This window comes from Gordionus sp. m RMFG-2023, chromosome 1 (assembly GCF_954871325.1).
Source record: "Gordionus sp. m RMFG-2023 chromosome 1, tfGorSpeb1-WG-v2, whole genome shotgun sequence".
Classification (NCBI taxonomy): Eukaryota; Metazoa; Nematomorpha; class Gordioida; order Chordodea; family Parachordodidae; genus Gordionus; species Gordionus sp. m RMFG-2023.
This window is the reverse complement of record NC_088775.1, coordinates 83,180,918-83,205,807: the sequence shown is the minus strand read 5'-3', so window position 1 is coordinate 83,205,807 and position 24,890 is coordinate 83,180,918. Positions and strand designations below refer to the sequence as shown.

Sequence of the window (24,890 nt, the reverse complement as noted above, 5' to 3'; positions counted from 1 at the left end):
TGAATTCAATTACTTACGCGAATTCTGTAATATATATTATATAATATAAATTAATATAAAGACATTTTTGAAAATTCTACCGCCCTTAGCGGAAGAAGTTGTGGAAAGTGACCCTACATCTTTCATCGTCAAAAGTATGCGGCGTAAACAGAAGGCTTCTAATATGAACGAAAATACCAAAAGAATCCGAGCCTTGAAAGATTTTGACAAAATTTACAAATTCATGATATTTTGGTTAACGATTTTGACTTTACTTTTGATAGTCAAAGGAAGTTTAACGGTTTTAAATTTAACAATGGATCAAAATCTTAGCAAAGAAAATAGGTTTGTACTTTTTTTTAAAAAAGATTGATATTTTGAGTAAATATAGGATTAATATGATTGAGAATTTGAAAAATGTATCATGTATAGTATTAAATAGAAGAATTTATTTGTAATTGTATTACTTTAAAAAGTAATTTGATAGGCTTAAAAAAAATACTCATCGAATAATTACATTATTCGTTTTCCATTAAAAATTTCGAAAAAATTAATTAAATATATATTCGTATTTGAATCTTACGTAAATAAAATCTATTTGATTCGTGGAATATAAGATCCAAAGAATATCTTTAAAAGTGAGAAGAATGCATTATTGAATTTAAAAGGTGAGGAAATATTTTTTTTTAAAAAAATGTAAAGTTTTACAACAAGTTATACTTACAAATAACTTCAAATTACAAATAATTTCATATATTGTAATAATTAGTAATAATTTAAATATTTAGGAATAATTTCAATAATACGATTATTTACATATATTTATCCTCGAGATCTGCAAAGCCTGAGCCTGGCAAATTTTTTAAAAAATAGCAGGTCGGGCAGGGAAATTCATACACAAAAAAAATTTCGGGCATGGCCGGATTATCTATATATATAAAATTTTGATTTAATTTTTTGAACTTCCCACCTATATTTTGGTTAATGTTATTTTTTTAAAAAATTGCAATATTCTTCTTTCTTTTGTATTTTAAGAGCTTTCAAATAATATTAATTCATAAAATATTAAATAAATTATTTATGATCACATTATAGATATAAATATAAAACACTATTGATTTATAAACCGGTTGTTTATGGGGAAGATGGCAGCCTCGATGATTTGAAAAAATAATTAGAGATTAAGCCAAAATGGGCCGGGTTTTGCACATCTCTAATTTATACAAATCAAATATTAGCAAACAATTTAAAATATTTTCAAATAATTTAGAATATTTTCAAATAATAAGAATATTTTCAAATAATTACGAATATTTTCAAATAATTTTGAATATTTTTATTAATATAAAATATTCGAATACTTTTGAATAATTATCAATATTTTCACATTTATAATAATTTAATCAATGGAAGAGATGAGACAATTATTTGATGAATAATTTTTTTATCATTGAATACAGTTGTACTACTATAAATGTTTTTATTAACACAAGAATATCTGAATGGATCATTGTTGGTGTATTGATCGCAAATGTCATATTATCATCTTTGGTGATCGCTGTTATTCTGTGCACATATTTACTACTGTTACAATCTCTAGAATTTTTACTGAGAGACATAAAAGAAAAAATCCTAACCCGACAATTGGATTTAGACATTGCCAAACGGGTTTACATTTGAATTTATTTTTAATCGTTATATATAAAAATATTTATTAATCATTAATCTGTTATGATAGACCCGGGTACTGAGGTAAAGATATATTACTTCATTATAGAAGATTATAGTGTAACAAGAAATAATAAGTTTAATATCAGCAACACTAGTGGTGTAAATAGACCTAAAATTTATATGTAATAAACTCAAACCATAATACATTTAAATGGATATTATTACATTTTTCCCTTAAAGAAATTATTGGTGGGGGGGGGGGGATTAGAATCCTACAATGCCTCTCCTCCATATTCATAGATTGTATATCTATATCTTTTGATAGTAGGTTGTTCCTCAAGGAGATACCCAACTTTTCCCTCTATGAAACCATATAGGTTCATTTTGGATTCTTTGTAATAATTAATGTGCATCTACAAAGACTTCTATATCCCCTAATCCGATGAAGATTTACCCCCTACCCTCTTACCCCCTTCCCATTCCAATTTTATTCAAATAACTATAGCATTTTTATGTATTTTTACCTCTCCATTCTATGACGATCCAGGACGGCTATTTGGTAAAATCATTGTATAATTTCTCTGAAAAAAGAATAAATTTTTTTAGCATCTTTAGTTCGGGGGTTGAGCTATATATCTCCCCTGGATTATTAGAAAGTAGAAGGTCTTTGTGATTCACGGCTTTCTTGTGTATAATATTATAAATACAAATAGCCATTTCGATGTCCTATCCCTTTACCCATAATAGAAGGTATTGTAGTGTTGTATATGAATGACTATGATGGCATTGTTTCCATACATGCCCCATTATTCCACGCTGGTAACATAGTATGAGGAATCAAATTCACAATAAAATAATTAGATTGGCATATGTAGTATTGGAGAAATTTCATATAGTTTTCCCAATTTTTTATTTATGTTTATCAAATAATCTGGATTCGAATCATATTTTAGTATATTTCTTGGTTCATGTATCATAATTATGTTTTGTTTTTGTATGTAGGTTAAATTTCGATAATATAATAATAGCTCACTCTAGTAATGTTTATTGGAAGAAAATTTTTAAATTTAATAACTGAAATAAGGATAAGGAGTAGGATCAAAGGTTAAAGAGATATAGTATAGGATAGGCCAATTTTCTCTTTTAACTCAATTAATAATAATTTAAATTTCTGAAAAAAATAAAATATATTGATAATTTCGCAACAGTCATTTTTATGTTAAATTGTCCATATTCCATAATTCAAGGTGTATTTGAAAGAAATTATTTCAATCATTAAAAACTCCATTTAAAATGTTCTCGAGATATTTACTCAGTAAAAATTTATTAAACAGTGAATATGAAAGGATTAAAAGTGTAGATAAGATATGTTAAAGATTTGACCCTTATTAATGTGGGTGGACAAATATAAGAATGGAATGTATTATAAATTTTATTATAGCAATCCTATAAATTAATTGATCCAGGGACCAATTTGCATACGGGAGAATATTTATATCTAGTGAATTTATTTAAGTAATTGAAGAAACACAAAAATTAACATCATAATAAAGGATAATGCTAGTAATGAAGAAAGCCTGGACACTTGTGAGGAATAAATATCCAATTATCCAATGCATTGGTTCTGCACCTCATGGACTTAAAATACATTTTTTGTTTTCTCTACATGTTGATTCGGTTGAGGTTGGCAAAAAAGACTCGCCAACATGAAATTTTTTTTTAAAAATTTTTTTAAATTTTTTTTAGATGTATGTAAAAATATGAATAATAAAAAATAAAACGAAACAAATAAATTCTATATAAGAAGAAAAAAAAAAGGTAAAAATCATTTTAAAGTTATTCTTATTATGTTTTCATTTAAACTTATTAATATTCCTTGGGAAATATCTATTTACGATATACTTTTTGAGTTGACCTACAATTGTGACGTATATTATTCAAGTGTACCCGGCAGTGATGATGTCGTTTTTGAATTTGTTAGTCTTAAGGAAATGGTTTAGTATTTTGAACAGCTCAATGGAAAGTTTTACGTTTATAACGACTCGGAGTTTATTCAACTTCGGTTTATTTTTATAAAAATATAAAGTGTCATTATGATTTCTAAATATGTATATGAAATATTATTATAATCATTAATAAAATATGGACATTAAACCAGAATTAATATAAAAAATTCCAAAATTGGTTTGACCACTCACTGAGATTTACTTAGACAGAATATTAAGTTATTTTTCGACCAGCACATTACCGGACTCTATTAAAATAAATACTTTACTTAATAATTTATCTGATGATGTGTTTGATAATATTAAATCAATTTGCTCTGATACCGACATATTAGATCTTAAAATAGTGACTAAGAAGTTAACTTACCTTTTACCTGTACAGATAAAAATATTTTAATAAACAAATCAACTTATTACAGCAGAACTGTAGTACTTTTTTTTCTCATATAAGACGGAATTATGATTCTGTTGCTTTTGTAAAGACAATCCTTAATTAAACTTAATTCCAATTCAATGTTTTTATAAATATTGTTCATTATAGGCCTGTTGTTCATAATATCATTTATGACTTGTTTTAATTCAATATCTTTCAAAGTTTCATCACGAATTTGATTAAAATTAATAGGTAAATCCCCATATTCATTTATTATAGTGATATTTTCAACAATTTCATCATGACATTCTTGTGGTAATCTCGAGAGACAATCAGGAACAACATATTTACCGGCTTTATACTTTATATTAAAATCATATCCTCCTAATGTTATATTCCACTTCTGGAGTCGGTACTATTATCCTTAAGACCCTTGGTAAAGATGTGAACTAGAGGTTTATGGTCAGTAATAATTGTAAATTTCGTGCCGATTAAATATTCCTGGAATCTCTTTATAGCGAACATAATAGCGAGAGCCTCACGCTTAATATTGGTATAGTTCATTTCGGATTTTAATAAAGTTCTTGACGCGAAAGCTATAGGTTTTTCTTACCGTCTTTTTCAGTATGAAATAATACAGCTCCTAAACCACATTTAGATGCGTCATAGGTAATTCAGGGGTTATAATATGTCAAAGCAGGTGGAAGACTATCCGACGCTATCACCTTTATCCACGTCATCTTGGGACCTCCTCTAGGTCTTGATCCTCCTACTTCCATCAAAGTAATTCTCTTTACCCTCATCTTTTGTTTTACACTCCACATGCCCAAACCATCTTAGTCTATTTCTTCACATTACCACTCAATCACTTCTATGCCCATTCTTGCTCGCAATTCCTTGCAAGTTCTCTCTCTCAGAGATACACACATCCATCTAATCATCCTCATCTCTATTCTTTCCAATTTGGCTTCATGGGCCGCTTTCATTGCTAATGTCTTGCCTCCAAAACTATACAACTCGTCACACAGCTTACGTAAACTTTCCCCTTTAAATTCAGAGAGAGTTTTTATTTATTAGAATAGACGAGATCTCTCTGAACTTCTTGAATTCTTGTTTAACCCTTGCAACAACAACAGAAATAACCAAATAGCAAACTTTTCTACTTTTCTCAACCTATTGCAAATGTCCAAACCATTTTCTACGTTATCAGTATTATGTATACCTTTTATGCACATTCTACAAATAAAGCTTATTCTTTCTAACATTAAACTTTCCTTTTTCCCGCTACATCGTTTATGCATCCATTTCTGGCATCTGGTGCATTGGATTAAATTTCTAGCAACTACTTTCCTACATAAACCACAAGTCCAGTTGCCGAATTCCTCCATCTTCAGATTATCCCCACCTATCACATTTGTCTCTACTGCATTCATATTCAGGCCCTTTGATTCCATAGAAATCTTCCATCTACTAATAATATCCCTCCATTCTTCCTCACCGCCATTCATACAAGGTCATCTACATATAATAGCTCCCAGAGAAGTCCTTCACGCATCTCTCTAGGCACCACATCTATTACTAAGATTATTTCCATCCGTCCGTACTATAGTTTATGCTCCCACATACATTGCCATAACCAACCATTCTTCATTACCTGATTTTCTCAAGGCCCATCTAGTAACCTCACACGACATCCTGCCAAATGTCTTCTTCAAATCAACAGCATAATACAGTTTCTCTTATTTTGCAAAAAATATTTCTCCTGTATTTGTCTCACTACAAAAAATTACGCCAATCTTGCCGATCCTCGGTATAAAATCACGCTGTATTTCATCAATTTCCGTTTGTTCCCTTATACTTTCATTACATAAGAGTTTAATATTCAATCTAAAAGATCAACTTACCCCTTATTGGAATAATTATACTTTGCCAATCCTCGAGAATAGTTTCTTCTGTGACAATTATATTGGCTAAATTCACTAACCATTTTATCCCTAAGTAATCAGAACCTTTAAAAATTTCTGATACCATTCTCGTTAAACCCGCTGCCTTCCCTTTTTCATCTCTTTCAATGCTCTCTTAATTTCGTTCTTGCCAAATTTAAACCCTGAACCTTCTACTTTTGCACAACTAACATCATTATCTCATTTATTCTCTTCGTTAAAAAGTCCTTCCATGTAAATCTCAAGGTGTTCTTAATACCACTATTATCAATCACCATTTTTTTTCTATATTTTTTTAACATTTAACACCTACCACATCCTTCGTCTTTTTTGCCATCTGCTTTGCCATCCATACCACATTTCCCATTCTTTCAGCGCATCCCATAATTGTAGCAAACTTCTTTGTTCTTCATGCGCTTTCGCTATTAATTTCTTGGAATTTTTTTGCCACCTTGTAGATATGGTTATAATTATTTTCTTTACTATTATACCATTCTTTGAAACACCTCCCTATCTCGTCTACAGCTTTCTCTACTTCTAGATTCCACCACCATGTCTCTTTATGTCTAGACGCTCTTTTGTCCATCCACCTCACCCAGGCTTTTTTCATGGCTTCCCACTTGCCAGTTACCACAAATGCTTGTGCCTCCTCCGTCTCTCTTATCGGTTATGTCACATTGATTGACGTCTAGCACTCTCCTCCTTCAATTTCCAAATCTTCAGCCTTGGGGCGCTTTTTAAAGTGATCTCCTAACTAGTCGGTGCTGGTCAATACATTCCTCTTCCGGTATCACCTTCACAATTTTAACTATGCTCCTATCACATCTCCTTACTAACAAATAATCCACCGCAATTTAGCATCGTCATCAGCTTCCCCTGATTCTTTCTTAAACATTACATTAAAACTATCATATCCATAGCATCACCAAAATTCAAAATCATATGCTAAATACTTGCGTAATTATTAGTAAAAAGCATAAAATTAAATCATATAGCATAACATTATCATACAACATAGTAACTATATTTATCAGAGACCTGCAGGCCCGGCCCTAAGCCCAGCCTGTTTAATTTTTTTAAATATACCCGGGCCATATATTTTAAAACCAAATATTTTAAAACGCTATTATTAGCTATAAAAATTAAATAAATATAATATATTTAAAAAAATACGGGTAGGGCCCTAAAAAATTTTTTGAAGAAAAATCCGGACATGATCTAAAAATATAAAACCCAGGCCGGAGCTAAAAAAAATTGAAAAAAAAATCCGGGTCAGGCTGGCCTGTGCAAATGGTACCTATGTCTCAGATATTTTTACTAAAAATGGGAATGTTATTTTTTTTTAAAATATATTTACAAGGAACTGTTTCGAGTCAAGACTTGGATAGACACACTCAATAACGATTACGCTATCCCACTATTTCTGTTTTCCACCATATGTTTGATATACATTTTGCAACGCTTCCAATCGAACCCTTATGAAGGAATCGCAACGGAAAACGATGATAAAATAAGAGATAGATTAAATTTTAATTCCTCGAGCGATTGGGTCAAGAATACTGATTTAAAAGACACTAGTAAATATGATATAGCTCACAAGGGTGTTGAAATTGAAATAATCCACAGAGTTTTAACAAAATTGAACACGTTGCTTACTACCATCTTGTATACCTCGAGTATTTTCTTTACCTTTACAAAGGTACGTTTAACAAACGCAATGCGTAGCATATTGTAAAATTTATCGGTTATATCTTGTTAGGATGGGGTGGGGTGTTAATATGACGATAAAGTTTGTCATAAAATCTTGTAGTTATTTTAAAAATATGATACAATTTTATGATATAAATAATGATTTATTATTGTTCACACAAATATCTTTTAATTTTATTTAAAACATATATTTTTTAAGGCAGTCAAAATTTCTACCATCGGTAAATTGAATGATTATATTGGCTTGGAGGTTTCTTCAAAACCGTATGGCTTTCAAAATGTCCCACATTCGATCATAGATTCATTTTTGACTTTTACAACAGCTTTGAAATTAAAACCACAAATATGTTGTATGGCACCTAGAACGTGTATTTGCGGAATCATAATCGTTGTGGTGGTGGAATTTATTTATACTTATTTAGCTTAAATTAATTTGTTATATAAAGTGTAAACTTAATTTATACAATAAAGGGAGCCATGGATAAAACAATGTTGGTAAAAGCTACTTAAGTAGCTTGTTACATTAATACTATTTAACCAAAGAGAACAACACGCTACCGCCATTACTATGTTTTCAAAAAAGTAACGCTATTAGTTACCTCTTCAAAAGTAGCGTAGTTTTATATATATCTAATCTGTGTCCATAAATTAAAATTTCAAATTCAAACATGTAAAAAAAAGGGAATGGTTATAAAAATGTGAGCAAAAATTTAAAATATATACTTCATTTATTTTTGTTGTATTATTTCCATATCCCCAAGTCTAGAGCGACGATCAGAAAGTATTTGCCTTACTAAATAAGCTCAATTGCACTTGAGAGCAATGCAGTATCTAATTTTGTTTACATATTTTAAATATGAGAAAAATTATTAAAAAAAGATCGCTAGATATCCATTGAAAATTAAAAAAATAAATAGACAATTAATCGGATTAAATGACCAACCATGACCAAGCACACTTACTTTATAAATATTATTCAGAATCATGTTAATTCATGTTTTATAAATCTGAACATTGCCATATTAAAATATAGTGTTGTAACTCTCCTATAATAAAATTTTAAAAGCTTTGTTTAAGTTAATTATTTTTTGTTACCTTTGGTATACTAATAGACAATCATGTATGATGTTCTATATTAGGCTTAAAAGATTTATAAATTAATAGCTTAAATTATAATTGGAGTCGACTAATGTTCCCTAAATAAACTTGCCCCATCTTCCTTTTTATTCATTCCTTTCCATTCTTCCCCATTCTCTTTTCCAACACTTCTTCTTTCTATATTTTTTTTTAATCAAAGTAATCAAGGATCAATTATTCGACACCTTACTTGTTATGGTGAATGTCAAATTATTTTACATGAAAACAATTATTTTTATTTTACATTTTTTTTTTTAAAAAAGGGGTTATGAATTATATTTATGAATATCAATCAATTTTTAAGTCAGCATAATAAAACCTATATTTTTTTTGAATTTATACGTCTCGATTAATTCTTTAAAAAATAATCAAACAAAATATTAATTTGAATAAATTAAATCAAGATGAGGACCAATTATATATTTGAATAAAAAAGAGAATTTTCAAAGAAATTATCACTCCTCAAATAACTTATTAAATTATAAACATAAGTGTAAGATTAAAAACTCATTTTTTTTTCCTCGAAAAAATAGGTAATATGTTAAATTTAAATTAATGTAACTGCTGAAGTTTTTATAAGGTAATGAATGAGATGAGTATAGTATGTAAAAATTATTTAAACTCACAGTTGATCAGTTATGAATAAATTAATATATATTTTTTTTCGGTTTATAAAAATACTATTCACGTAAAAAAATGCGTGCTAGTTTTTTTATATTTCTAATTAATCCCTTTCCACCTTTCTCATTTCCTTTCATTTATACTTTTCTTTCTTTATGTAGATTGGGGAACTAAAAGTTTTTGGTGTAGTTAAATGGCTCGAGTTTAGCCGATTTTTGAAAACGGCTAACTCAATATTGTAGCCATAAAAATATTGGTTTTGAGATTTCGCTATATTATAATTGTATACCATACATGTTTATTTTTTCCAAAAGGTACACGATTGATGACTTATAAAGTCCTATTATATATATATATATCTGCAAAAAATAATTTATCTTTTTGTAACCAAAATATTATTTAGATTATCTTTTATATTTATCTAACGCATCTTCATAATCCCGTTATATTTTCAAAGAGAATTACAAAAAAAAAATGATATAATCAATTTTTTTTTTTGAATATAATTGGGAATAAAGGTATAAAGGGAAGAACCAACAATATTTTTTTTTAAAAAAGATATAAGAATAGTAGCTTGATTTGTATAATACATTTTTAATTTTCTATTCTACTATAATTCTACCTTTTCAAACATCACCGTTATATTATCATTAATTCTTATTAATTTATACAAAGTTTGTTTTTTTAAAAAAATGCGCAATATGCAATCAATATGTAACCTAATAATTTTTTATTATTTATTTTATTTTTAAATATTATAAATTTTCCCCTACAAATCCAACGTGATATGAAAAAAATCACATTATGAAAAGAAAGAAATAAAAGAAAGAAAAAAAAAATTGATCATAAGGTAAAGAAGTAAGAATAATATTATTGAATTAAAATAAATAACATAAAGTAGCAAATAGCAATACTTATGAAGAAATCTTTTTTTTTTATTAGCGACAAAGCAAACAATTAAAATTGATCTTACAAGATAACCAGAATTTTTTTTGTTTTAAATTATTAATTTCGCCCAAAAATTAAATCATAAAGTAAAAAGAAAAAAATAACATTTTAAATCTTTTTAAAATGTACTACCATATAAATTAACCTACCTTTCGTAATTTTTATAAATAAATCACATAGTAAAACTTTATTTATTAATTTTAATCGTATAACAAATAATAAAATAAATATAAAATTAAAGATTGACAAAATAAAGGAATTCATGAGGTTATGAAAATATAAATAATTTGCTAAAAAAAAATGAAATAAGAAGATAATCATTGATAGGTTGACTTAATTAATTATACATTTTTTTATATTAGAGAAATAAAAATAATATTGTTTAAAAAAAATGTGCCCATATACAACTAAACTTAAAAATTAATAATATACAAAAGTTATTTTAAAATAAAATTAATTGTATAAAAAAAATATATATTCCTAGTCTTAACAAGATTTGAGATAAGGTCGAATTAATCCAAAAATTTGTTTAAAAGTAACGTCAAAGTAATTATAAAACTTAATGCGACGAAATAATATATAAATATTTAACGAAGTATAACACATAAAATAACCCAGAAAACTAATGAACAATTTCTCATCAAATTTAGCTCATTTGGCATTATTCGAACATTGGAATCAAATTTGGTTAATATAGATAAATCCCAACAGTGAAAATCACATATAAATTCTAATCTAACCCTCTCTTTATCAACTAAAAAAAAGTAAATCCAAAAAAAAACTTTTATAATATATTGAAAACAATCCATTTTCATCATTACTTGAAATATAAGAAGAAAATCATTTTGTTTATTTTGTTTGACTTAGCCAATCCTTTCTTACTGTTTGAACGTATTTAAACAAGAATATACGTTTATACACATCTTAAGAAACTATAAATATATTAAATAGTTCTTATCAATTTAAAACACCTTACCCTGCATTTAGCGCGAATTTGCGGCGAAATATACGCTAACTGTGAATGCATGATAACCTCTCATTCACATTTAGCGCAAATTGGCGGCAGAGAATAATACAAAAATACAGCATATTTTGTATAATTCGTTGTGAATTTGCGCTAACTATGAATGATGGGTTATCTACCCTTTTATTATTTTATATTCTATTTTATAGTTATATAAGATAATAATTTATATTTTAAACATAATTTACAACTGGATTCATTTAAACGAACACTTTCTTATATTATATATACCTTGTTGTAGCTTGAATTTTATTCCGTGGTTAAACGACTAATATCCAATTTTCATAATTTTGAGACAACAGATTTGAATGTTTTTTAAAAATTAAAATGGTTTTAGGAAATCAAATGATATATAGGCAAAATAGGGTTAATAAAATAAAATCTTTGTGAAAATTTATTGGTACTATTAAGTATTAAACTAGGTTGCCTTACGGGAAAAATAAATAGAACTATGTTTGACAATACGTTTCTTGACTATTGTAAGGTTCTATCTAAATATTAGTATAAGTAGGGTTTGAAACATTTAAGCATAGCGATTCAGTTTCCTTCAAGTTCTTAGTATAAAATTTTATAAGGGTTTTGTTCCATTGCTATTTTTAAATATATAACTTAATAAGAACTAACAAATAAAATATGCATTTATATACAATTATTTTTAAAAAAATATTGCCTTCATTTTCCGTAAGGGAATATTAAATTTAGACTAAAATAAGGTTTATATTCCTGTGTACAACCGTCGCTAAATAGCTTCATAGTGAAAAATTAACTAAACTTGATTATTAGTGAGGAGTGGCATGGTATATATTAGATATGAACAAAAGCCTGGTGTTGGCTTGAATTTCGAAATTGTAAAAATTTAGCATTATATATTTGAAAAAGTAAATTAAATCTGGGTTAAAATTTTTCCAAGTCTATCATGCATATTTTCAAATTAAGTGATGGTAAAGATACAAAAATACCCAAATCACAATTTTTTTTATTTTAATTATTTGATAATTGATGAATTTTGAACTGAGCTATAACTCTTGTTTAAAAATGAGTTTTGTCAAAATCCTTTTATAAGAGGCCTTTCTACCCCTTAGAGCCTCGCAGCCAATTTTAATTCTTATTTTTTTGCTTTGATGGTTTTTTTAATTATTAATTCTTTGTATTTAAAATTATTAGCCTAAATTTTTAATACATTCATTTTTATCTTGAATTTATATTTATTATAAATTATTCGTCTAAATTTTATTTAATCATCTTCCTTATGCATGCACTCATTAAATATTCCAATAATTAAAGATTATCTTGGTTGTAATCAGAGGACGTCACATTTGGGCCAAAACCTTGGGTTAATATGGGAATAATATATAGTAAATATAGGAATATGTTTCATTTCAATATACGAAGTTGAAATATTACAGTATAACCCAGGGAATATAAGCGCGCATTGATTTTTGTACCCGAGAACGCTTTTGACATTTTTTTTAGATCTTCGGTCCCTGGAGAAAATTCGTGAGTAATATTATTTTAAACGACTATTAAGTACGTATATTTTTAATATTTATAATCAAAGAATCTTTTTTTAATATTGAATTTGAAAATTTGAAAATAAAAAATTATCAATTTAAAGTAAAATTACGGACAAAATATAATGTTAAAGAAACATGAAGATAGTGTTTGTTAATAGGCTCGATTTTTAAAAACGGCTATTTTGATATTATAGCCATAAAATACGTATGAGATTTTGAGTATAGTTGACAGAGAAGTTTGGACATCTATTAACAAAATTTAGAGGCTTGTGTAATATTATTTTGGCTAAAATTTTAATTTTAAATCGGTTAAATCGAGCCGTTTAACAATACTTAAAAAGATAATTCTTTTAAAATAAATTTTTTTTATCAACATTTCTAAATCAGGAAAATGATTAATTTTTTTTTATCAACTTTTCTAATCATGAAAAATGATTCACTGTGATAACCTATTTTAAAAAATTCATTTCAAACAAGATTTAACAAATTTTTTTTAGAAAATTTAAAGAACATCACGTTTGTCATTATATCATATATCCATAACTTATATATTATAGTAATTTATTTCATAAAAGCTGACATTTTAAAATAGGAAGAAAGGTTATGATTTAATAGCCAAAAAAGCTAAAAAAAAAATTTAAAACAAAAAAAACATAACGAATAAAACGAAAAAAAAACAGAGAATAAAATACGAAAAATAACAATGCCACCAAATACTTAGAGTGTCCTGGTTCAAATGCTTACTAGCCAATATCAAAAAAACAATTAAATATAAAAATTAAGTCTACCAAGGACACGACCTAAAAGATATTATTGCTAACACTCCACCCACCTTCCAACTTAATTTCCTTTGAGATTTATTCACAATATACGCATATTATTCTTCAGATTTTTACAATGTTTAAATTACTAAAAAGAAATGGGGGTGGAGTTTCTATTTATTTAGTGTTATTAAACAGTCAATTTTAACCGATTTTTAAAAATGGCTCACTCAATATTTTATCCAGAAAGATATTAAACAAGCTTGAAGATTTTATTTTTAGATGGCACAAAGGTTTGGACATTTATGAGATAAATTTTGAGGCTCATGAAATATTGTTTTTTTCTGGCTTCAATATTGAGTTAGCACTTTTTTAAAATTCGGCTCAAATCGAGTTATTTAACAAAACTATATTTGGCTCAAATAAAGCTACACGCAAAAAAGAGGTTGTTAACTAATTTAGAATTAAATACATTTAAGTTTTTTATCATAAGAATTTTTTTAAAAGGCTTTCGCTTAAAAAGTTCTCTAAAAATTGTCTGAAACTCCGATGTAGATTGTAGAAATATGCAAAATCAGAAATTTCCGATCCTACGCAGACCGCGGAATTTTTTAAGTCTAAGTCCGACCAATGAGGCTCGCGGCTCACATTTTAAAAAAAAGCTTACAGAGAAGAAATCTTAAACTCAAAATATTTGATTTTAATGTTTTGTGATAAAATAAAATATTTCAGCAAAATATCTTAGATAATTTGCCATCCCCTTATTTTATAATTGAGATATAGTTCGACAAAAAAAAGGAAAAATAAGAAGGGAATATAATATTAATATTTTTCGGGCCACTGGCCAGGTCTATAGTTTAACTATGAAATTAATCGGCCGGATTGAGGGACTCACCATGCAGGACCCTAATAGATACTTTCTCTATACCAACTAAAATACATATTTTTGATCAAATCCAACTTTAATATTCTTATTTAAATATCGCCCTCAGAAATTATTTTAATTGAAAGATTCCAAATTCCTATGAATTATCCCATTACATTACATAATGTACTCTAGATATTTTAATGAGATATACTAAAATAAATCTAAGGATAGTAAATTTCAATAAGCAAAATAATCTTTTTAAAACAATTAATTCCTTTCTTGCAGACCCTCTTGAATTGGAAAGTTATGTCATGAGTCTGTTTAAAATAACTTATCTAATTGGAAAGTTTTTGATTTATTTATAATAACAACATTGATAATTATCTTCTTATTTAAACGCTGAAGTTGAAAAAAATATGCAATTTTAATATTATATTTTTATTTCCAAAATAATATTTGTTCTACAGCTTTCAACAAAATAATATATTTTCCTTTAAAATAAATATTAATAAATAAATTATATCAATGTATATACCATTTATGATAATGAAGCAAATATAAATCCTCAGAACATTCAATAAATTTTACAGGAACTGACATGGTAACATATGATTATATTACATGATCTTATTACCAAGGAATAGAATAGAATAAGGTTAAATAATTTTAACAATTGAACCCCAGTATCATTATAAAATTTTAATAATAAATGATGATATTATAATTTCCCAAATTTCTTCCTGCAAAGTCCCTCAGGCCCCCTTTTTTATTTTACCGTTGATTGGTGGTCATTAGATATGAATGATATTCTATATTATTGATAACGGACAAGTAATAATAGTTATTTTTAAGTTATAGCTTAAATAATACAGAAATCGATATTGAATAACGTAGAGTAGAGAGGGTTACTATATATTATAAAGTGTAATAAACATCACATTTATAATAATCGCTATTTGTTTCAAGCGATGCTGTATTTAACGCTATCGAAATTACAGCTTATTCTTCACCGCGACAACCATTTTTGAAAATATACGTAGCAACATATGTTTTACAAATTTTAACACAGCGTTTTCATCATTTCATTTCCTATTTATAAATTATGGGTATTAATTGGCTTGAATTTATAAATAAAAAGCAGCTATAAATACTGCACCGCTTGAACAAATGACTTTTACTATAAATGAGGTATAAGAGAAGAATTAATTAATAGTTATACAGTTGAAAAATATTTTGAAATAAGTCTATACCCCACACCATCTATAAAAATGTAAGAAAGTTTTGGACCCTTTAAGTGAGTCCCGCCATCTGGGTGTGCGTTAACTTCCGTTGGACTCAAGGCTGCCATGTAAAAATATGTGGGATAAATTATTCTATGTTTGCTTTATATTGGGGCTTTCCATACCCGCTTTTACTCAGTTTTCGGCCGGATTCAACCGATGATATATTTGATATTAATTTCTATACCTATTTTATCTCAAATATATTGATAAAAAGGAAAATATTTCATAAAATATCTGCTAAATTATTTTTTTTAATAAAAAAAATCATAAATAGTTGATTTGCGATGAAATTTTTGGGTTTTTTTTATGAATTTGACGATAAAAATTTTAAACCCGGTAAAACTGAATTTACTGGATTTTAAAAATAAAAACTTTTCTTTAAAATAATGACATATTTTTTTAAAGTTTGATTCCGATCTCGGAATGTATTTTTAGAAAAATTTGATTATTTTAAAAATAATTTAGCTGTATTTTGTAAAATTATTTTCGAAAGGAAAATAATGAATAATGATCAGTTACATAGGCTTAGCCAGGGTGGGGGGGGCAAGTAAATTCCCCCCCCCCCTCTTCAGAAACCTATCTGTTCTAGTAAATATCATTTTAGACTAGTAAAAGTCCCCCCTCCTCCCCAACCCCCTCTTTCCCAAAAATGTATACAATTCATCAATATATGGAAGAATTTGGAAAGATAATTCGTAAAAGTTGATAACTTTTAAAAAAGTGAAAAATCAAAGTTATTTTTATAAAATTTAATATAGCCAATGGTATACAATAAGTGGGCTTATAAACCTCCAATAAAATTTATGAGGAAGATGACAGTCATTTAAATCATTAGATGATCTATATCATGATTTCTGTAAATTTATTATGTGGCAATTCACAGTGTTACTTTTTCAGATATTATTAAAAATTACTTTTTGATTATTTTAAATGATTTTTTTTTAAAATAACTACTTCAAATTAATTACTTATTATATAGATAAGTTAGAATATTTTTTTTTGAAAGATATACATGATATCGACTTCGTAACTATAGACTAAACCTCATTTGCATAATATAAATATACTCTTGACACATATATAACCACTTGAATGATTATGTTAGGGTTATGGTCTTATAACCGAAGAAACATTTTCGATGCCCAGTTCTGATTATTAAAATTATAACCATTTTAGTTAATTATAATTATTTCATATCATTATTGAATGTTAGAATTATAAAGTTTTTAAATTTAAAAATATTATTATGTAAAATATTAATGTAATAAAAAAATTTTAAAACCTTGATTTTCTAACTAATAATAAATTTAATTTATAAAATAAATGTTAGTTTTTAATTAGTGATTTCGATTTTTTTTTATATCGGTGTCTATCCGTGTATATCTATATCAGGTCAAAACAGAACACTTTAATAGTTTAATTCCACACGGAACGTGCTTTGAAAATATAGTTTATTTTATTAATTATTGAAAATATGATTTAAATATTTATTTAAAGTTGTAAAAAAAAATTCTTTTCAAGTATAAATGATATGATAAAAATATTTATTTATTAGAAAATAAATAGTTAGACCTTTGGCGGTCCGGAACGAAAATAAATTCAGTCACCACCCCCAATTTACTAAAGAATCTAAAATAATGGACTGCGCTCACTTGTAAAATGAGATTCGTGAAATTGAATAAAATGATTTAAAATATGAATTGGGTAATATTTTATATATTATATCAAAAATCTAAAAAATTTGTTATAAAATGATTGAATTAGGTAATAATTAAATATACTTTATGCATAATATACTTATATATTTTTTGAAAAATAAAAATTACAATTCACTCTTAAATTTATAAGAAGCAAAATTTGAAAAATTCTTTCTATTTACACGAAACGAGTCTAAATAACGCCTACCTATTTAAAAGTTAAAACCCGAATTTTTATATTTCTAAATCAGGCTCCAAAATATAGAACTTCCCAGCCCGAGACGTTCCATTTAAGGTTATATATATCTAGAAGACTCAATCTCCGCTCTTAGTGATAATTATATAAATTCGAAAACTAGTTAATAATCTAGTTTTCAAACCAATTTAACAATATTTGTTTTTATACGAGATAGATTCTATAATTTATTTTTTAAGGTATGAGCTAATTTAATTTTTTTTTGGTTTACACTTAAATTTGTAGAGAGGTTGTAAGCAAGAAAATTGGGCATATACTATATATCCATATTTCTCGGTAGTCAGAGATTAAGATTTAAAGTTAGAGTTATGAAATCAAATTTATAAGTTTTCACACAAGGTAGCCTAGAAAAATGTCGTGTTTTGATATCTTTATAAACATAAAACGCCACATTTGGAAATCTTATATTTAATTAAAGAGTAATAAAAAAATCGAAAAAATAATATAATATAAATTTGGAAATAATTATTATAAAATTTAAAATTATTCATTTTTATCTAATATTTAAAATCATAATTTTAGAATTATTAGTATCATTCCCTTTATTTGAATCAAATGATTGTTTATTCGTATTTAAACGAAACGGGCAATTTGCCAATCATATTCGTTTTCATTCGATTTGAATTATTTTAAAACAAATCAAATATTTGATTAATATTTTTTTTTAAATATCCCTTTATTTTCATTCAACTTAAGGTTTCTAATTAAACAATTATAAATCATTAATAGTTCTTCAAACCAATAGTCGTTCACAATGATAAAATTTCATTTTCATCTTATAACAATCTGAAAACTTATCAATTTGGAGATAATGTATATAATTGGTTTTAAAAATCGATTAAATCTTTATTATTTTAAAGTAATTTTAAATTTATATCTATTAAAACTAGAGCGTTAATAACTATCATTTTTACGCCATTTCGTTAGGTTGTTTTTAAACTTATGAAACTTTCACAAAAATCTCAAAAAATATATTTTTACCCATGTTTTCAATTTTTTTTTATTTTTAAAAAATGAAGTTTATATTTCGTGTTTTTCGATTAAGTTTTGGAAGTTTTTGAATTTAATATTGAATGCTTTGAAAGCAAATAAAAATTTTACATATATTTTATTCTATATATAATGACATTATTAAATTTCTTAGAAGAAATACTAAATGGCTTATAAATTTTTGCTATTAAATAATTTTATTTCCAAATGAAAGTTAATCAAATATATTTTTGAGTTTTATTAATCTATGCTATCGGGTATAAGTCACAGGTGGGGGATGAGCTAGAAATTTGCAACATAATATCTTGTCTTGGGTGTAGTAAACTTTATATTTTTATGGATTCTTATATTATATTATTTGTTTGCGATTTTTTTTACTGCTATAAATCAAATATTTAAAGTATCGATAATTGTAATAGTTGTTGAAATAATATTCAAATGTTTTTTATATACAATTACAAAGATACATATACGATAAATTGTGATAAGGATCATTATTTTACCACCAATTAAATAAATATCGTTAATTTTTGTCTAACTCGATCCTTAAAATCCCTACAATGTGTTTCTAATGAAAACTAATAAAAAGATAAATTGATTACATTGATACTCAACAATATATGTGGCATCAAATTAGGTGAAGGGGGGGGGGTTAATTTTTTAACATAATATCTTGAAATGGGTGTAAAATGAAAGCATAAAAAGATAAATTGAGTAATACTCAACAATATATGTCATCAGGATGGGGGGTGGTGGGTAAATTATTAAACATAATATCTTGTCATGAGTTTCAAATGAAAGGTAATAAATTGATAAATTGATTTGTTACTTTACACTTTATGGCATTAGGTGAGGTGTTCAAAGAGGGGAGGGGGGGGGGGGTAGAATTTATACATAATATATCAACATGTGTATCAAATGAAAGCTAATAAAAAGATAAATTGATCATATAGGTTTTTAACAATACATGTCATCAGGATAGGTGTATAGGGAGGGGGGTAAATCCAGATGGGTGTTAGAGGGGGGCAAATATGCATAGTAAAATATCTTAAAATGGATATCAAATGTTAATAAAAAGTTTAATTCATTATATTAATACTCGTCCATCCAGAGAATAGGGGAGGGGGGTGGGAGGGGGTGTTAAATTTTATAAGAAACAAGTTGCTGAAAGCGAATATAAATATTAATTGATTACATTGGTTTTCATAACTCTACCTCTTCGAAGTAGATAATGGGGTTGGGAGTTAAAATTTTCTATATAATATTTCAACATGGGTATCAATTAAAGGCTAATAAAAATATCAATTTATTATAATGATATTTATCTCTTCAGAGTGGGCATGGTAGAGTTGTTGAAAATATTCTAGCATATGTCGATATAATGAAGAGGTCTATTGATCACTGATGCTATCACTTTAACGTCTTTAGGGTGAGTGCGGTGGGATTCCAATATTTTTTTTAAAAATTTACAATCGTATACAAATTCTTAAAATGAATAGTATTAAAAAAAATATTTTTGAGCAATTAAATAACTAGCTCTGATCGTTTCACATATTTTTCTAAGCGATTCATTTTTTAATTTGAACGTTTAAGTTTTATATCTCAACAATTAGTATTTTTTCCTGGACAGTAAATTTTTTTTACCTGAAGAAATAATTTTGAACATTCAGTATTTCTTCTGAGCATTGAGTAATTATTCTGAGCGTTTAAGTATTTTTTTTCTGAACATTTCAGTTTTAATCGTTAAATAGGAACCGTTTTTAATATGTTCCTTTTTCTTGTATAGCCTTTTTATTTATTTCCACATCCGTTTATATTTTCTTTAAAAATTTTTTTTTTAATAATAATAATCAATATATATTTTCGCATTTGAAAACATTTCCTTATCTAACATTTATAACAAAGTTGTAAGTATCGTATTAAAATATACAAGATCTGAGACATTATATATTTTCAGAGCCTAATCAATTTCTATAATTTTGAGATATTCGGGATCGATTGGAAACAGATATGAAAAAATGTTATTATCTTTCCTTTTATTAAAGAAAGAAAAATCACTCCTTTTTTGAGGATGTATCAGGATTATAAAATATCATCATGAGAAATTATTTATTGACTGATAAAATTTCTATGGTCCTTTTAGCGCTTTATTTTACAATTGGCAATCCATTATGATAATGGGGTCACAATGGAAATAAGATAATCTTTGAAATAGAAATTTTCCTGCGCTAACATAGCATTAAACCAGTCTGTCATGATTGACCGGTCATTGGTGAATCATTGATGGCATTTGATTTATTGACTCCTGAATACTTGATGACAAGTAAATGTGTTGGCTTAATCTTTCTGGAATGTTGATATGACCCCATCATCTACTAAAAAAGAGTAAAGGGTGGAAAATATTCTAACCACTTCAAACGAAATTTATGAAACTTAATATTATTCTAAATGTTAATACAATATACAATTTTTTAAAAGTAAATGGAAATTTCAATAAGTATTTATAAAATTTTTCTGAATTTACTATCATTATGCTTAATATTAACGAATCCTTCGAAATTAAACTTGACTATTAATCTTAAGAGATCGTGTAGATAGTCATAGAAGTTTAGCAAATTACCTGGGTTTTTTTAAATTTAAAAATTAAATCATTTATAGAAGGCCTTTTTTTTTAGTTTGTAATACTATATTTTACCAGAATCTTCCAGCATATATTAGAATCCCTAACCTGTAAATTTTAGAAAATGTTGACATGAATTTTTCTGTATTTTATTTAAAAATACCTAATAAATAAATTAAAAATAATTTAAAAATTCACGGTAAAAATGTCTGAAATTCATATGGTAAATCTCCACATTTTGGAACTTTTAAGCAAAATTAGTCTTCCAAATATTAAAAAAAAAATCGTTATAAATGATTAAAAATTTCCTAAAAAAAAACTAAAAGTTGATATTTACAACGTTATTTTTAAGATGAATTGACTAAAAACTTCTTACCTTTTTGTAAAAATTATTCATAGAATCCTTTTATTATATTATTCATTGTAATCTAGCTCTACTCTAAGAAACAATATATTTTTGTTTAATTAGTTTATCTTTATACCAAAGTAGCAAACAAAGAGTGGGAAAAATGTTTTGATACTCTATCATGCGCAACAGTACATATGAATTGATCAGGGTCTCAATGATAAGGGGGGGTTCGGAAATCCCACTCTTTGGAATCATGAAAAATTGACATTATTCTATCCCAGCCAGCGCATTTTGTAAATGGAAGTAGGAATTAAGGAGCTTCAAATTCAACAAATTTATTTTTATTCCCTAATCTCTTCCTCTATCATAATGTTAAATTTTAAAATTTAAACATTCAGAAATTGATAAATTATTGCAAAATATGATATACATCATACAAAAAAAAATAAATTATATAAAACATTTAAAATAAAATTATCATGATTTTGTTTATACAAATTAATTCTTTTTTAAATCGGGATTCGAGAATGGGAAGAACAGAATGAGAAATATCTAATTTTCGAAATTCTGAACAAAACCGGGCTAATATTTTATTTGTAAGACCTGCAGACCGGTCCTGCATGACTCAGCCTGGCCTCCCCAAATAAATATCTGCCCCAACGGAATTTTTTGAATTTTAAAAACTTCTTATTTATAATAATTTAAAAGTTAAATTGAAATTTTTTTTTTAAAAAAAAATAAGCCCAATAATTAACCAACAAATTAATCATTTTAAAATAATAATTCCCAATTACGAACTTCCAAGCAGATTTTTATATTTGAAAAAAATGAATCCCTCCCCCATTTTCATATTTCTAATAACTTCAGGAAATGATAAAGTTGGCTCTAGCATGAATAGTAAAATAAACTATTCTTGTTCTTTTAATATATATCGAATAGGAAATTATTTAATTCGTTCAAGAGAATGGAATACCAATAATTCATTCATTTTTGAATAAGGATAGTTGGCTCAATTAATCAAACATTAGAAAGTAGAAAACTGAAAAATATCTATCTTATATCCTTTTTATAAGTAGATTAGAGGGGTATAAAGCAGGGATCCAAACCGAACCTGAACCGAACCGTTAAACCGCTAAAACCGGTATTTTTTATCGAACCTGAACCGAACCTAAACCGCTAAAAAAATTTCAGGTCGAACCTGAACCGAATCGCTAAAATGCCTCTGAACCGGTTCGAGTCTCATAATTTTATGCTTATAAAATAATATGTAAGTTATTATTAGATTTCAATTATATTCAAATTATTTTAAAGATTATCATCAATCACATTTGATTGATAAGTGTAGGTCATAATTTTTATAAATTTTAGTATATTGTCATTTTACAACATTTTTTAAATAATTTAAGCTTATAAATTATAATGCTTAAGAAAAATTAAATCCAAAATATTATTATAAATGACACATCAAATCTGATATCATAATGGCAGGGCCGGCTACCCAAGTTAGTGTGGAAAGATGTTTCCAATTAAATTTATGCTATCTCCTTATAGATGTAATTTGAGTTAGACGAATTTTGAAAATATATTATGAAGTTTTTATATATGTGTTTTTTAAATTAATGATAAAATAAAAAAATATTTTCCCTATACATAATTCGAATGTAGGTTTGAATATAAAAGTGTTCAAACCGGTTTTTGGTTCGAACCGAACCGATATTTTAATTTTTACGAACCGAACCTGAACCTTGAACCGTTATTTTTATCCGAACCTGAACCCGAACCGAACCGATATTCGTTTCGGTTTGGATCCCTGGTATAAAGTAGACCAAAAACGGGGTGGCAGAGAAGTAAAATTTCCTCAATCTCGATTTTGTAAGATGGAATAAATACTTCACCTGAATCCAACATATCAGAGTGGCGAATTAGTTCAGGTTCTCTAGCTTTCTCAATTTCTTATAACTCTTTTTCTAACCCTTTGCCGATCCCAGAATATACATTTTTTTAGAGTAAAGAAGATACTAGAAATCTTTTCAATTACAAAAGCTAGACATCCCAAAAATTTCAAAATAAAATTGCCCTTTCTTGCTTTTATTATATAATGATATTTTTTGGAAAAAATACCGTTTTAAGCGGTTGGTCAAAAAAAAATTAATTTTTTTACCTCATTCTTAAAATAAAAAATTTTGGTGACTTTGAACAAAATTATTATCTTATTTTTATAAAATTATTTATTCCATGGTTATATAACTAATGTTGTCGAAAACCATTTCACCGATTATTTTTTTTCTAAAAAAAGGATCAAAATTAAGATTATAGCCAAAAAAAAACATTACTCAAACCTCAAAATTTCGTTAGAAAATAAGATATGAAAGGGAAAAGAATGTATTCAATATAAAGGTGTTAGGGATGATGACACGTAAATAGCACGAATTAGTGTTGTTAAAAAGCCCGATGGTTGATTGTTAATGACCCGATTTAGATAATAACCAAAATAATATTATTATATTATTAAAACCTGGAAATTTTGAAAGGTCTAAACATCTATTTGCTAAATCTCTAGACTTACACGATAATTTTTTTGGCTAAAATCGATATCAGGCTGTTTTAAAAATCGACCCAAATCGATCTTATAAACAACATTAGTACCAACCACAATTGCTTAGATTATTTTTTTTAAAAATATCTTATTAAAAGTAATTCTTGCTGTCAATTTTATTCATTAAAATTTAAGATGTATGTTTATCGTGGTTTTAATTTATGTTTGCAATTTTACCTCATATGTCTTAGCCTTCATTCATTACCATGAATGCAGGGTTTCAATAGAACCCAGGCATGAGGCATGATGACAAAAGGATTGACCTCCGCCAAATCTTAAATAGGGCCCACACTGTATTATATACGAAGTTCGGATTTATTATATTTTTATAGCTTAATATTTAAGTATCATATAATATAATTATTGTGGATTTATTATAAAACAGAAAAATATAAATCAAAATAATATATAATTTAAATTTCAAAATTATAAATTAAATTTAGATTATTATCATTTCAAAGTTAAATTATATTATAAATAATTTATTATTTTTTAAAAATACTCCCTCCATCCCCATTCCTACCAAGGTTTTCCTCTAACTGAA

The 24,890-nt window shown here is 26.6% G+C and overlaps 1 long non-coding RNA gene across 1 annotated transcript; it reads left to right on the top strand.

The window, feature by feature from the left end:
* The first annotated feature begins 307 nt into the window (after positions 1-307).
* On the top strand, positions 308-7,435 carry LOC135930242 (uncharacterized). Its single transcript, XR_010572737.1, has 3 exons — positions 308-324; positions 1,473-1,647; positions 7,333-7,435. It is a non-coding gene; the product is annotated as an uncharacterized LOC135930242 (long non-coding RNA).
* Positions 7,436-24,890: the final 17,455 nt, after the last annotated feature.